A 12,474-nucleotide genomic window follows, 5' to 3' on the forward strand; every position below is an offset into this window, starting at 1 on the left:
TTGACAGCCATTCCTCAGAAACCCTGTGCAGGGTCACGTGGGTTGGAACCAAGTCGACAGCACTTAATGACAACAACAATCTGCTCTTTTAAAACCTCAGAATTGATTAGGTTTAGGACACACCCTCCACTGAAAAACCCATTCTTGTTTTGCATTGATTTCCACTCACAGTGATCATGTAGGACAGAAAAGAAATGTCTCTTCATGGTTCCAGGAGCGTAATTTTTACAGAGGCTGACTTCCACTTCCACATATCCCCCGCACCTCCCACTCCCACACACCTGTGGAGCATCTGGTGGGTTCAAACAGCTGACCTTTCAGCTTGCTTCAGAGTGCTTAACCATTGTGCCACCAGAGTTCCTCATGAATGTAACAAAGAAAATCCTACTCATAAATGGAGTTACAACCATAGGTACAGGAGTTGTTGTTGTTCAGTGCCTTCTAGACGGTCTCGACCCATAGCAAGCCTATATAGGGTTTCAAAGGAGCAGCTGGTGAGCTTGAACTACCAACCTTGCGGTTCAAACCGACTTTGCAATCCAGCGCATTAACCCGCAGTGCCACATCGGGCGGATTCCAATACATGTTTTGTAGGGGCACAAGTCAGTGCTTCACAGAGATACTAAATCACTTATCCTACTTGTCTTTATTTTTGTTTTCTTTTTTCCTCACTTGGCTTTTTCTTGACTGACAAAACTGTCTTCTAACTATATTTCTGGTTGTTGTTGTTGTTGTCAGGTGCCATCGAGTCGGAACCGACTCATAGCAACCCCATGCACAGCAGAACGAAACAATGTCCGATCCTGGGCCAACCTCACTACCGCTGCCACACTTGACACCATCAATGATGCCACCTGGCCAATCCATCTCGTTGGGGGTCTTTCTCTTTTTCTCTGACCCTCCACCTTACCCAGCATGACATCTTTCTCCAGCGACTGTTCCCTCCTGACAATATGTCCAAAGTATGAGAGACGAAGCTTAGCCATCCTGGCCTCCAAGGAGCACTCTGGCTGCACTTCTTCCAAAGCAGATCTATTGGTTCTTTTGGCAGTCCATGGCACATTTAGTATTCTCCTCCAACACCACAACTCAAAGGCATCAATTCTTCTATGATCTTCCTTATTCACTGTCCAGCTTTCGCATCCATATGAGGTTATTGAAAATACCATGGCTTGGGTCAGGCGCACCTTAGTCCTCAAGCTGACATCTCTGCTCTTCAATACTTTAAAAAGGTCTTGTGCAGCAGATTTGCCCAATGCAATACGTCGTCTGATCTCTTGACTGCTATATATAATTATTTCTTCCTTGGTCTTGTATGTATGATTTTTAATCTATAAGGTTTTTTTTGTTTTTGTTTTTTTTTTGGTATATTAGTTGTGCATTACACTCTCCTAAGGGGTGCCAAGAAATCGAATAATAGCAAACTTTCATTGAAAGCGTTGTTGTTATTGTTAGGTGCCATCGAGTTGATACCGACCCATAGTGACCTTATGCTCAGCAGAACGAAACTCTGCCCAGTCCTGGGCCAACCTCACTACTGTTGCCATGCATGAGTCCATCGATGTTGCCACTTGGCCAACCTATCTCTTTGGGGGTCTTCCTCTTTTTCTCTGACCCTCCACCTTACCAAACATGACATCCTTCTCCAGCGACTGGTCCCTCCTGACTATATTGAAAGCATACTAAGTGCTAAATGTTGATGTTTGTTACTTCTGAGCTAAATGGCCTTTTGCACACGAGGGGACACATACTTAGAATGGTTATATTTCTCGTCCAAGGCCCAGAGGTTCCATAAGTGGCAGAGCCAGGACTAATACCTGGACTTGCCTGTCATGGGCATCAGGACCCTTAAACACAATGCTGTCAGTGGTCGAGGGTTGCTAGATGGGATAACTTTGGATTTTAGCTCCTCACACATTCATTGCAAATCGTCCAAAAAGGCTCAAAAACACATTCTTGCAAAGAAGCCCATAAAATTTATGGGAATGCACGGAGCAGTATGCACTTCAGCATCCTGTGTCCCCATTATATGCCTGCTCCTTTGAAAAGGTTACCATAAATAAAAGTCAAATTAATGATGAAATTGAGTTCCTTGACCTTGGTATTATCAACAGATTTTTACCCCAAGCTAAGTCTGCACTAACATTACCACTTGAAGCATACCTTTTGCAGAGCAAAAGCTCCATCCATTTTCCTTTCTAATGGATCGTCTTATAGTCTAAGAGCACCAGCTCATATTTACCCCAAACCATTATCTGTGTCCAGCTGATCATTCATTTACTGAAGGCTTTTGAATGTGCTTATGCTAGAAAAGGCACCCAGACAATGCTCTCTCTTTCTTCAGGACACGTGCTTTCATTCCACAATTCTTCTTGTTTGGACAAATTACAATGATGGTTTTGCCAGATGGAATATGGACTCCCTACGGAAATGTGAGGACTGCTAAGCATGCCACAAAAGCAGCAAAACTTGCTCCACTTGGAACCGGAGGTGATCGTCAGAAGTCAAATAGAGGTTGTACCAACAACCATTTACACTCATAAAGCCCCTTTTACAAAGGAGTCCCAAGGCACAGAGCATTTAGACTTTTTGAAATGTCAGTGGTTAAGGACAACAGAGAACAGCAGCAAACATAACCTTTAGTGTAGCCCTGAATACTGACAAAAAGTAAGAGGTGGCATGCTTTTTATAGGAAGCACATTATATTCTCTGCATTGTCTTGAACCCGCCATTGTTCCTTCCAAATGTGAAACTTCGGTCAGATGCCGTTGGAATTTTGCGTTGCTATGTGATGGCAGGATCTGATCTGAGCTCAGCTAGCACTTCTAAGCATTTTGCTACATGGCATAAGAAATGCTACAAGCCAGCTCTATTCTACAGAGGCTAAGAATTATGGCTGATAACTTTCTGCTTTTAAAACAAAGCACAGAATGGGTGCCTTCACACTACAATGCCCTTTCCACATTTTCTGCATGCTTTTTTGTTGTGAGTCTGTGTCGAACACCGTCACTCTTTATTTCAAGCTGATGACATTGACAATTAACAATGCCCACAGGGACACCCATGGGCTTTCCTGCATTGTGTGTGTAAGAGCTTCACCTATGTTTTATAGACACAATAAGACAGCATGTCCGGAGACTAGAGTTGCTACCATTCTCCAACTTAAGATTCACAGTCTCCTTTAAGCTTTCCTTAAGACACAGTTGCCATTTTCTGAAGAAGGCAACTCATAAAATTCTGCAACTTAGAGAATCAATCACTGCTCTTATCATACACTTTCATTCACTTGACTAGCATCTGATTCTAGTGACTCACTGTAGGCAACACCACATTTTCTTTGTATGCTTTTTTAATCCCTTGAAGGTTGGGATAGGGGATGGGTGACAAGCCAGGCAGTGGGCAGTGGGCTGTTCTCAGTAAGTTATTAATTCCTTCACAACTCTTCCTTTCTCCTTTTATTTATTTTGTGTGATTCTGATAGGTCAAGGAAGCATTCAGGGATGTTTTTGGCTGATTTCTTCCTCACCTTCCATATTTTGTCTTAGAGGATTACCTTTGATTTGTCTTTATAATTCATGATTTAGTCTCTGTTTTGAAAGTCGATTAATTTTAACTCTAAATATAAATCAAAATTAATTGACAATACTTTCCAAATTACTCCAAGTTTGTCTTGAATCTGACTCTGGAAGCCTGAGGCATTTTAATGGATTGTTGTTCCTGAAATTTCATCATAAGATACTTAAAAGTTAGCAATGGGAAAAGTATGCTAACTTATCTCATGTCTTTGTTCACGATATGGGAACTTTGGGATGAAGGCCCTGAGATGGTAGACATTTAATCTTTTTCTCCTTTTATTATTTGCACAGATAACACAATAACAGATTCTTATTTTTTAAAAAAATTGGACAAGACAGTGCATATTCAGTACTTTTGTCTTCTTTCCACCCTCCTCCCCACCAATACGTCTTCTTTGTGATTAAAAACTGAAAATTTCAAATCCTTTTTGTGGGCAGTGTGGTGGTTCTGCAAGATAAGCACTGGACTGTGAACCACACAGTTTGAGCTCACCACTCATTCCATGGGAGAAAGATGAAGATCTGCTCCCACAAAGACACTGCTGTTGTTCAGTGCTGTTGAGTTGGTTCTGACCCATAGCAACACTATATAGGGCTTCTAAGGAGTAACTGGTGGGTTTGAACTGACGACCTTGTGGTTAGTAGTCTAGTGCTTATTCTATAGCGTCACCCCAGGACTCTGCAAAGATATACAGCATCGGAAGCCCTATACAGATATGCTATGAGTCATAAGTACCTTGACAGCACTTAACAACAACAGTCATTTTATTGATTAATATTTATATTTGTACCTGTATAATTTATTGTAAAGAGTTACATATTATGCTAACTATACTGAATTTCTAATCTCAAGTTCAACAGTTCAAACCCACCAGAAACCAGTTCAAACCCTCAGAAACCCTATACAGGGTCGCTATGAGTCAGAACTGACACAATAACATTTAACAACAACAACCACATGCTATATACTAATATTGTTTTCATATATAGAAATTCCTAAGTCTTTTTAACATCTGCTGATGGCATAGTGGGTTACCTGTTGGATTGCTAACTACAAAGTGAACAGTTTGAATCCACCAGCCAGCCACTCCATGTGAGAAAGATGAGGCTTTCTGCCTCTGAAAAGATGTATAGCTTTGGAAACCCTATACAGGACTGCTATGAGTCAGAAGTGATTCAAGAACACACAACAACAACACAATGTTTCATTAATTGCATGTACAGGTATGTGTCTGTATCATGCCCAAGTGGGCAGTGTCTGACTGCATGCATGTCGGGTGGAGATGAGGGCTTGCTTGGAAGGATGCTAGGAGGTGGGACTTGTGTTGAGTTTCTGTTCTCCCATTACTGCCAGCTCGGCCACAGCACCTGAGCCACAGCATGGATTGCAGTGACATCAAATTGGTGCCAGTGGGGAGATGCTGGGCTTCTACTGCTCTGCTCTGTCTCTTGGAGATTCTGACTCTGACCAGGCACCACAGGCCCCAGGGTTGCTTGCAGCATGCTGTTCACCCAGAGACAGCCAATTGTAGGTGCAAGTTTGCAAATCCTAAGATTCTGGGTACTAACCAACAGTTAGAAGAGCTTGTATGGAAACATCATTGATGTGTGTGTATTGAATAGATACAAACACATATGCTATATGTTTTTATCAATGTTAACGGCTGTCAAGTCAGTTCCAACTCATAGCGGCCTTATAGGATTTCCTAAGAGCAGCTGGTGGGTTTGAACTTCTGACTTTAAGGTTAGCAATCCAGTGCTTAATGCTACACTAAGACTCCGCTATATGTTGTTGTTGTTGTTGTTGTTAAGTACCGTGGAAATGGTTCCGACTCATAGTGACCCTGCACAGGGTTTCTGAGGCTGTAAATCTTTACTAGAACAGAACGCCTCATCTTTCTCCAGTGGAACCGCTGGTAGTTTCAAACTGCTGACCTTAAGGTTGGCAGCCCGACTCGTAACCACTACGCTACCAGAGCTCCTATATGAGGCAGTATCAAAAAGTTCATAGAAAAAGGTCCCTATTTCTTTACCATTTCTTTCATTTTTTTCCATGAACTTTTTGAAGCTCCCTCATATACAATATGTAATACAGTGTTTTCACAATGCCCAAATCACATAACGTCCTTTTTCAAACAAAGGACCATGGCTATTAGCGATGTAAGCTTGTGCCATACATTTCAAACTCTTCTCACTCTTATTAATTGCTTTTTAAGATGACTGCAACTTTCACTACAAATAATGATGCTATAAATGCCTTTCAACATATACATTTGTACACTCATTTATTTATTTTTGTAGATGAGATTCCTGGAATTGGAACTGCTAGATCAGAAGATGTGTACATTTATAATGTTGATAGGTACTGGTAATTTGTATTCCAAATGGCTTCATCATTTCTAAAGATAAACATAAAAGACATTGTGAAAATGTTTCTAGACTACATGCATAATGGCAGTGCAAGCCTCTAGCTGGAAAAAAAAAAAAAAAAAAAAAAAGCCATGATAATTCAAACTGAATGGAATTCAGTGCCTTCAAGTCAATTCCAACTCATCATGATCTTGGACAGAGTTTCTGAAGCTGTAAATCTGTATGGAAGCAAAAAAAAAAACCCCACTTTTCTCCTAGGGAGTGTCAGGTGGGCTTGAACTACCAACCTTGTAGTTAGTGGTCCAGTGCTTATCCTACATTACCACCATGACTCCTATCAAGAGAAGGTGGTAGGGTGGCTGTATGCCACCAAGTTGGTTGGGACTTAAAGCCACCCTGTATAGACTTTCCGAGGCTATAAATCTTCACTGGAGCAGGAAGCCCTATCTGTCTTCTGAGGAGTGGCTGGTGGATTTGAACTGCCGACCTTGCAGTTGCAGCTCAGTGCTTATGCTGCAGTGCCACTGGGCTACTTATTATGATGCCCTGATACCTCTCTTAAATCAGATACACCAAAGATACATTTTGCATTTCTTGACACTTGGTACATTTTTCGCAATGTCTACATAGGATTCTTGCAGTCTACCAGTTTTATTTGGAAATGTAGCTTGACACTTTCTCTGTTATTTTGTTAAAAATATTGAGCTGAGTTTTGAAATGCAACATATACATAATTGGAGTCTCTGAAGAAGAAAGCCAAAAAAACAGCAGAATGAAAAATTATATGAAAGATATAATAAAAATAAATTTATAAAAAGCAATATTTACATGACACATTTTAGACACATTGCACACTAAGGAAAAGAATATCAGAATGGTCAGCACTGAAATATAGTTTAATAAACTTATGAGTCTTTAAGAGAGAAAGGAAATTTTGGAAAATCAGATTGTGAGAATAAAAGTTTTTATTACCCTGGCTGCAGATTTTTCATAGAACATCCAATGAAAGACTTGAGTTGTTTTTGTTGTTAGGTGCCATCAAGTCGGTACCGACTCATAGCAACCTTATGCACAGCAGAACGAAACACTGGCTGATCCTGGGCCAACCTCACTACTCTTGCCAGACTTGAGTCCATCGATGCTGTCACCTTGCCAGTCTATCTCATTGGGAGTCTTCCTCTTTTTCTCTGACCCTCCACCTTACCAAACATGATATCCTTCTCCAGCAACTGGTCCCTCCTGACAGTATGTCTGCAGTATGAGACACAAAGTTTGGCCCTCTTGGCCTCCAAGGAGCACTCTGGCTGCACTTCTTCCAAAATGGATCTATTTGTTATTTTGGCAGCCAATGGCACTTTCAATATTCTCTTCCAACACCATAACTCAAAAGCATCAATTCTTCTACGGTCTTCCTTATTTACTGTCCAGCTTTCGCATGCATAGGAGGTTACTGAAAATACCATGGCTTGAGTCCGGTGCACCTTATTATTATTAAACACTAATGATCGAAGACCAGAAGAGTTGTGGGATGACATCAAGAACATCATACATGAAGAAAGCAAAAAGTCATTAAGAAGACAAGAAAGAAGGAAAAGGTCAAATTGGATGTCAGAAAAGACACTGAAACTTGCTCTCCAGCATAGAGATGCTAAGGCAAATGGAAGAAATGAGGAGGTTCAAGAGCTGAACAAAAAGTTCAAAGATCAGCTCAAGAAGATAAAGCCAAATATTACAACAAAATGTGCAAAGATCTGGAATCAGAAAACCAAAAAGGAAGAACACACTCAGCATTTCTCAAGCTTGGGGAACTGAAGAAAAAATTCAAGCCTCGACTTTCATTATTGGAAGATTACCTGGGCAAATTATTGAATGATGCAGAAAGAATCAATAGAAGATGGAAGGAAATGGTTAATGTTCAACCGTTTCAAGAGGTAGCATATGATCAAGAGCCAATGATACTGAAGGAGGAAATCCAAGGTGGCAAAGAACAAGGCACCAGGAATTGATGGAATAAAAATTGAAATCTTTCAAGAAAGTGAATCGGCACAGGAGGTACTTACTCCTCTCTGCCAAGAAATTTGGAAGATAACTGTCTGGCTGACTGATTGGAAAAGATCTGTATTTGTGCCCATTCCAAAGAGACTTGACCCAATGTAATGTGGAAATCTTCAAACAATCTCTTTGATATCCCATGCCAGTAGAGTTTTACTAAAGGTAACACAGAAATGTTTGCAACCATACATTGACAGAGAACTTCCAGAGGTTCAAGCCGATTCAGAGGACTTGAGTAGCATTGTAAAATCATCATAGATATTATAATGTCTCAGTGATAATATATATATATATATATATATATATATATATATGACAGAAAGTTCAATGAAATAGAATTCATTAGAAAGCCTAGGAAGAGGTACCAAATGCCTCTGAAATGGAATCTGATAAAAGTAGAATTTCAAGATAGTGCATACAAGATGCATTCTTCAACATAAGATGTAGCCACCAAGTAGCCCTCCAGGAAAAAAAAAAAAATAATGGTAAATTACACTTCATATGTTCATTAGGATACATTTTAAATGAATCAAACATTTAAATGTGACAATAAATACCATGAAAGTTCTATAAGGAAACGTGAAATAATTCCTTTAAAATTGAGTGAGAAAGGCCTTTGCAACTAAGACTCATGACGTAAACCAAAACAAACACCCATCACCACTGAGTTGATTCAACTCAACAGCGATCCTACATAGGGGATCCATGACTGTAAGTTGTTACAGGGACAGGTGGTCTCGTCTTTCTTCCTGGGAGCAGCTGATGCGTTTGAACTGTTGATCTTGTGGTTAGTGTTTGTTGTTAAGTGCCACCATGTAGTTTCTCACTCCTAGAAACCCTGCATAGAGTTTCTGAAGAGTGGCTGGTAAGTGTGACCCACCAACCTTGTGGTTCAGTCTGACTTTGAGGCCCAGTGCTTAGTCTATAGCAACACACCAGGACTCCTGAGGTTAGTAGCCTAATGCTTAAACTTATAATATAAAAGTTATTTTAAAAATTGATCAATTTGCATACAATTTCATGGTGTTTAAAAGAATAAGTAAACTTGAAAACAAAGGACCAACAAGGAAAATATATATTTGCTATGCATATAACACAAAAAGAACAAGCTTTAAATTTTTTTCAGAAATCAATAATAAACAAGGAGATTATATATCTCTATGTTGTTGTTGTTGTTATGTGCCGTCGAGTCGGTTCCGACCCATAGCGACCCTGCACAGGCTTTCCGAGGGTGTAAATCTTTATGGGAGTAGAAAGCCTCATCTTTCTCCCGCGGAGCAGCTGGTAGTTTCGAACCGCTGACCTTAAGGTTTGCAGCCCGATTCGTAACCACTACGCTACCAGAGCTCCAGCTGTTGTTAATTGCTATCAAGTTGGTTTCTACTCAAAGTGAACCCATATAAGGTTTCTGAAGTTTTAAATCTTTGAAGAAGCAGAAGGCCTCATCTTTTTCCTATGGAGTGCCTGGTAGGCTGAAACCATCAACCTTGTTCAAAGTCCAGTGTTTATCATATAGAACCACAACACTCATACACACACACACACACATCTGTTTGTTGTTGTTAAAAAAATAAATAAAAGTCAGGAAAAAGAAAAAAATACCAAAATGGATGTCTGAACTCTTGACCACCGAGTAGCTAAAGTGAATGGAAGAAATGGTGGAGAATAAGGATCACACCAAAGATTTCAGAGAGTGGTTTGAGAAAACAAAATATTGTAAAGAAATGCACAAAGACCCGGAACTAGAAAACCAAAACAAGAAACATTTCTCAAGCTGAAGGAACTTAATTTCAAGTCTTGAGTTGCAATATTGAAGGTTTCTATGGGCAATATATTACATGATGTATCAAGCATCGAAAGCAGATGGAAGGAAGTACACAGATTCACTGTACCAAAACAAGTGATGAGCACTCAATCATTTCAGGTAGTATGAATACAAACCAATGGTACTGAAAAAGTCTGAGCGTCACTGACAGCAAGAGGGAAAAACAAGTTCCTGGAATTGATGGAATGTTAACTGAGATGTTTAAGGAAGTAGATGAAACCTGACAATTGAAAGTGCTCACTTTTTTATGCCAAGAAATTTGGAACACAGTTACCTGACTGGAAGATCCATATTTATGCCCATTCCAAAGAAAGGTGACCCAGAAGAATGTAGAAATTATCAAACAACATCATTAATATCACATGCCAATAAAAGTTAGCTGAAAATAATTTAAAAATGATTGCAGCAGTGCATCAACAGGAAACTGCCAGAAATTCAGTCCAGATTGAGAAGAGGACATGGAAAGAAGGATATCATTGTTGATGTCATATGGATCTTGGTTGGAAAGCAGAGAATACTAGAAATAAGCTTTATTGGTTGTTGGATCCTAATATATTATGGATAACATTGATGTTGTTGTTCAGTACCATCGAGTCAGTTCTGACTTATACAGATCCTATGCACAACAGAATAAAACACCACCTGGTCCTATGCCCATCCTAACCATTGTTACGTTTGAGCCCATTGTTGCGTCCACTGGGTCACTTCATCTCCTTGAGGTCTTTTTCTTTTTTGCTGACCCATGAAGTCTTCCTCCAGGGACTGGTCCCTCCTAATTACATGTCTGAATTATGAGAGATGATGTCTCACCATCTGGGTTTCCAAGGAGCATTCTGGCTGTACTTCTTTCAACATAGACTTGTTTGCTCTTCTGGCAGTCCAGGGTACTTTCAATATTATTCTCCAATACCATAATTCAATTGCATTAACTTTTCTGTGGAATTCCATAACACTTAACTGTGTTGGTGGGAACCTCTACACAGTCAGTTGTTTGAACAGAACAAAGGGATACTGTGTGGTTTAAAAGCAGGATAATTGGGCTTCAGGGTTGTATCCTACTTATTCTATCTGTATGCTGAGGAAATAATCAAAGGAGTTGTACTCTGTGAAGTCTTTCATGGTTAGAGGAAAACTATTTAACAACCTGCAGTATGCAGATGACACAGCCTTCTTGTTTGGAAGTGAAGAAGACTTAAAATGCTTTCTGATGCTTCAGTATGGATTGCACTTCAACATAAAGAAAACAAGATCCTCACAGGTAGACTAATAAGTCATATCATGATCAATGGAGAAAGATTGACATTGTGAAAGGATTTCATTTTAGTTGGATCCACAATCAACACCCATGGAAGCAACAGTCAAGAAATCAACTGACACATTATGTTGGGCAAATCAAATCTGCTAACAAAAGACCTCTTTAAATTGTTCAAAGCAAAGATACCACCTTCAGCTCTAAGATGTACCAAGTCGTAGCATTTTCAAATTACTTCATATGCATGTGAAAGTTGGACAATGAATAAGGAGGACCCAAGAAGAATCGATGCACCAAATTATGGTGTTGGCAAAGAAGAGTAAATATACTACAGACAGCCAAAAGAACAAGAAAATCTGTATGGGACGAAGTACAGCCAGAATGTCCCTTAGAAGCAAGGGTACTGAGGATTTGTCTTATGTACTTTGAACATATTATCAGGAAGGGTCGGTCCCTAGAGAAGGACCTCATGCTTGATAGAGGGTCAGTGAACAATAAGAAGACTATCAATGGGATGAACTGAGAAAGTGGTGTCTGCAACAATGGACTCGGACAACAGAATGATAGTGATGGTAGCACAGACTGGGTGTGCTTCATTCTGTTGTGCGTGGGACCATTATGAGTTTGGGCCAACTTGATAGCACCTAATAACAACAATAGGAGTCCTAGGATAAGCAGTGGACCTTAATGACGGTTTGAATTGCAAGATTGGCACTTCAAATCCACCAGCTGTTCCTCAGAAACCCTATATATGACCACTATGAGTCAGAACCCACTCAAAAACACTTAATAACACTTAACAATCACAACAAAATAGTCCGTGAGATAAGTAGAGTAAGTTGAGAATATTACATGTTTTTCTATGCTCTAAAAGGTGGGAATTAGCTTTCTCTTGACCCAATTTTATTATTTCCCAAAATATTTGGATAAACTTGCTATTGATTGATTTTGCAATTTAACACAATCTTCCCCATATTCTTTGTTGCACATATGTCCTTTTGCATTATCAGTTGTCATTGTCATCTGTTTTTTGTTGTTAAATTTGACAGATATTTGCTTATCATATTGTTGTTTTACATTTTTAACTAAAACTTTTAGTTTAGTTGATAAGATATTCTGTTCCTTGCATTACCATATAATCATCTTTTTTTATTATTATTCAATTCCTTTGACTTTGCTATCCTTCAGTTTCTACCAACCATCTTGAATTGAATGTTTATTATATATTTTTTGTCCCTCCGTATAATTTAAAGTCAGTTTAATATTTGTAGAAAGCTCATTTTCCTCTGAAGATTGTTTAGTCGCTATTCATTGGATTTTCATGTGTAATAGTCCCATTATTTATTTATTTTTGTTTTCTTCTATTTTCTTATGTGACTTTTTAAAAGTATTGAGTATTT

Source organism: Chrysochloris asiatica, unplaced genomic scaffold (assembly GCF_000296735.1).
Source record: "Chrysochloris asiatica unplaced genomic scaffold, ChrAsi1.0 scaffold00117, whole genome shotgun sequence".
NCBI lineage: Eukaryota > Metazoa > Chordata > Mammalia > Afrosoricida > Chrysochloridae > Chrysochloris > Chrysochloris asiatica.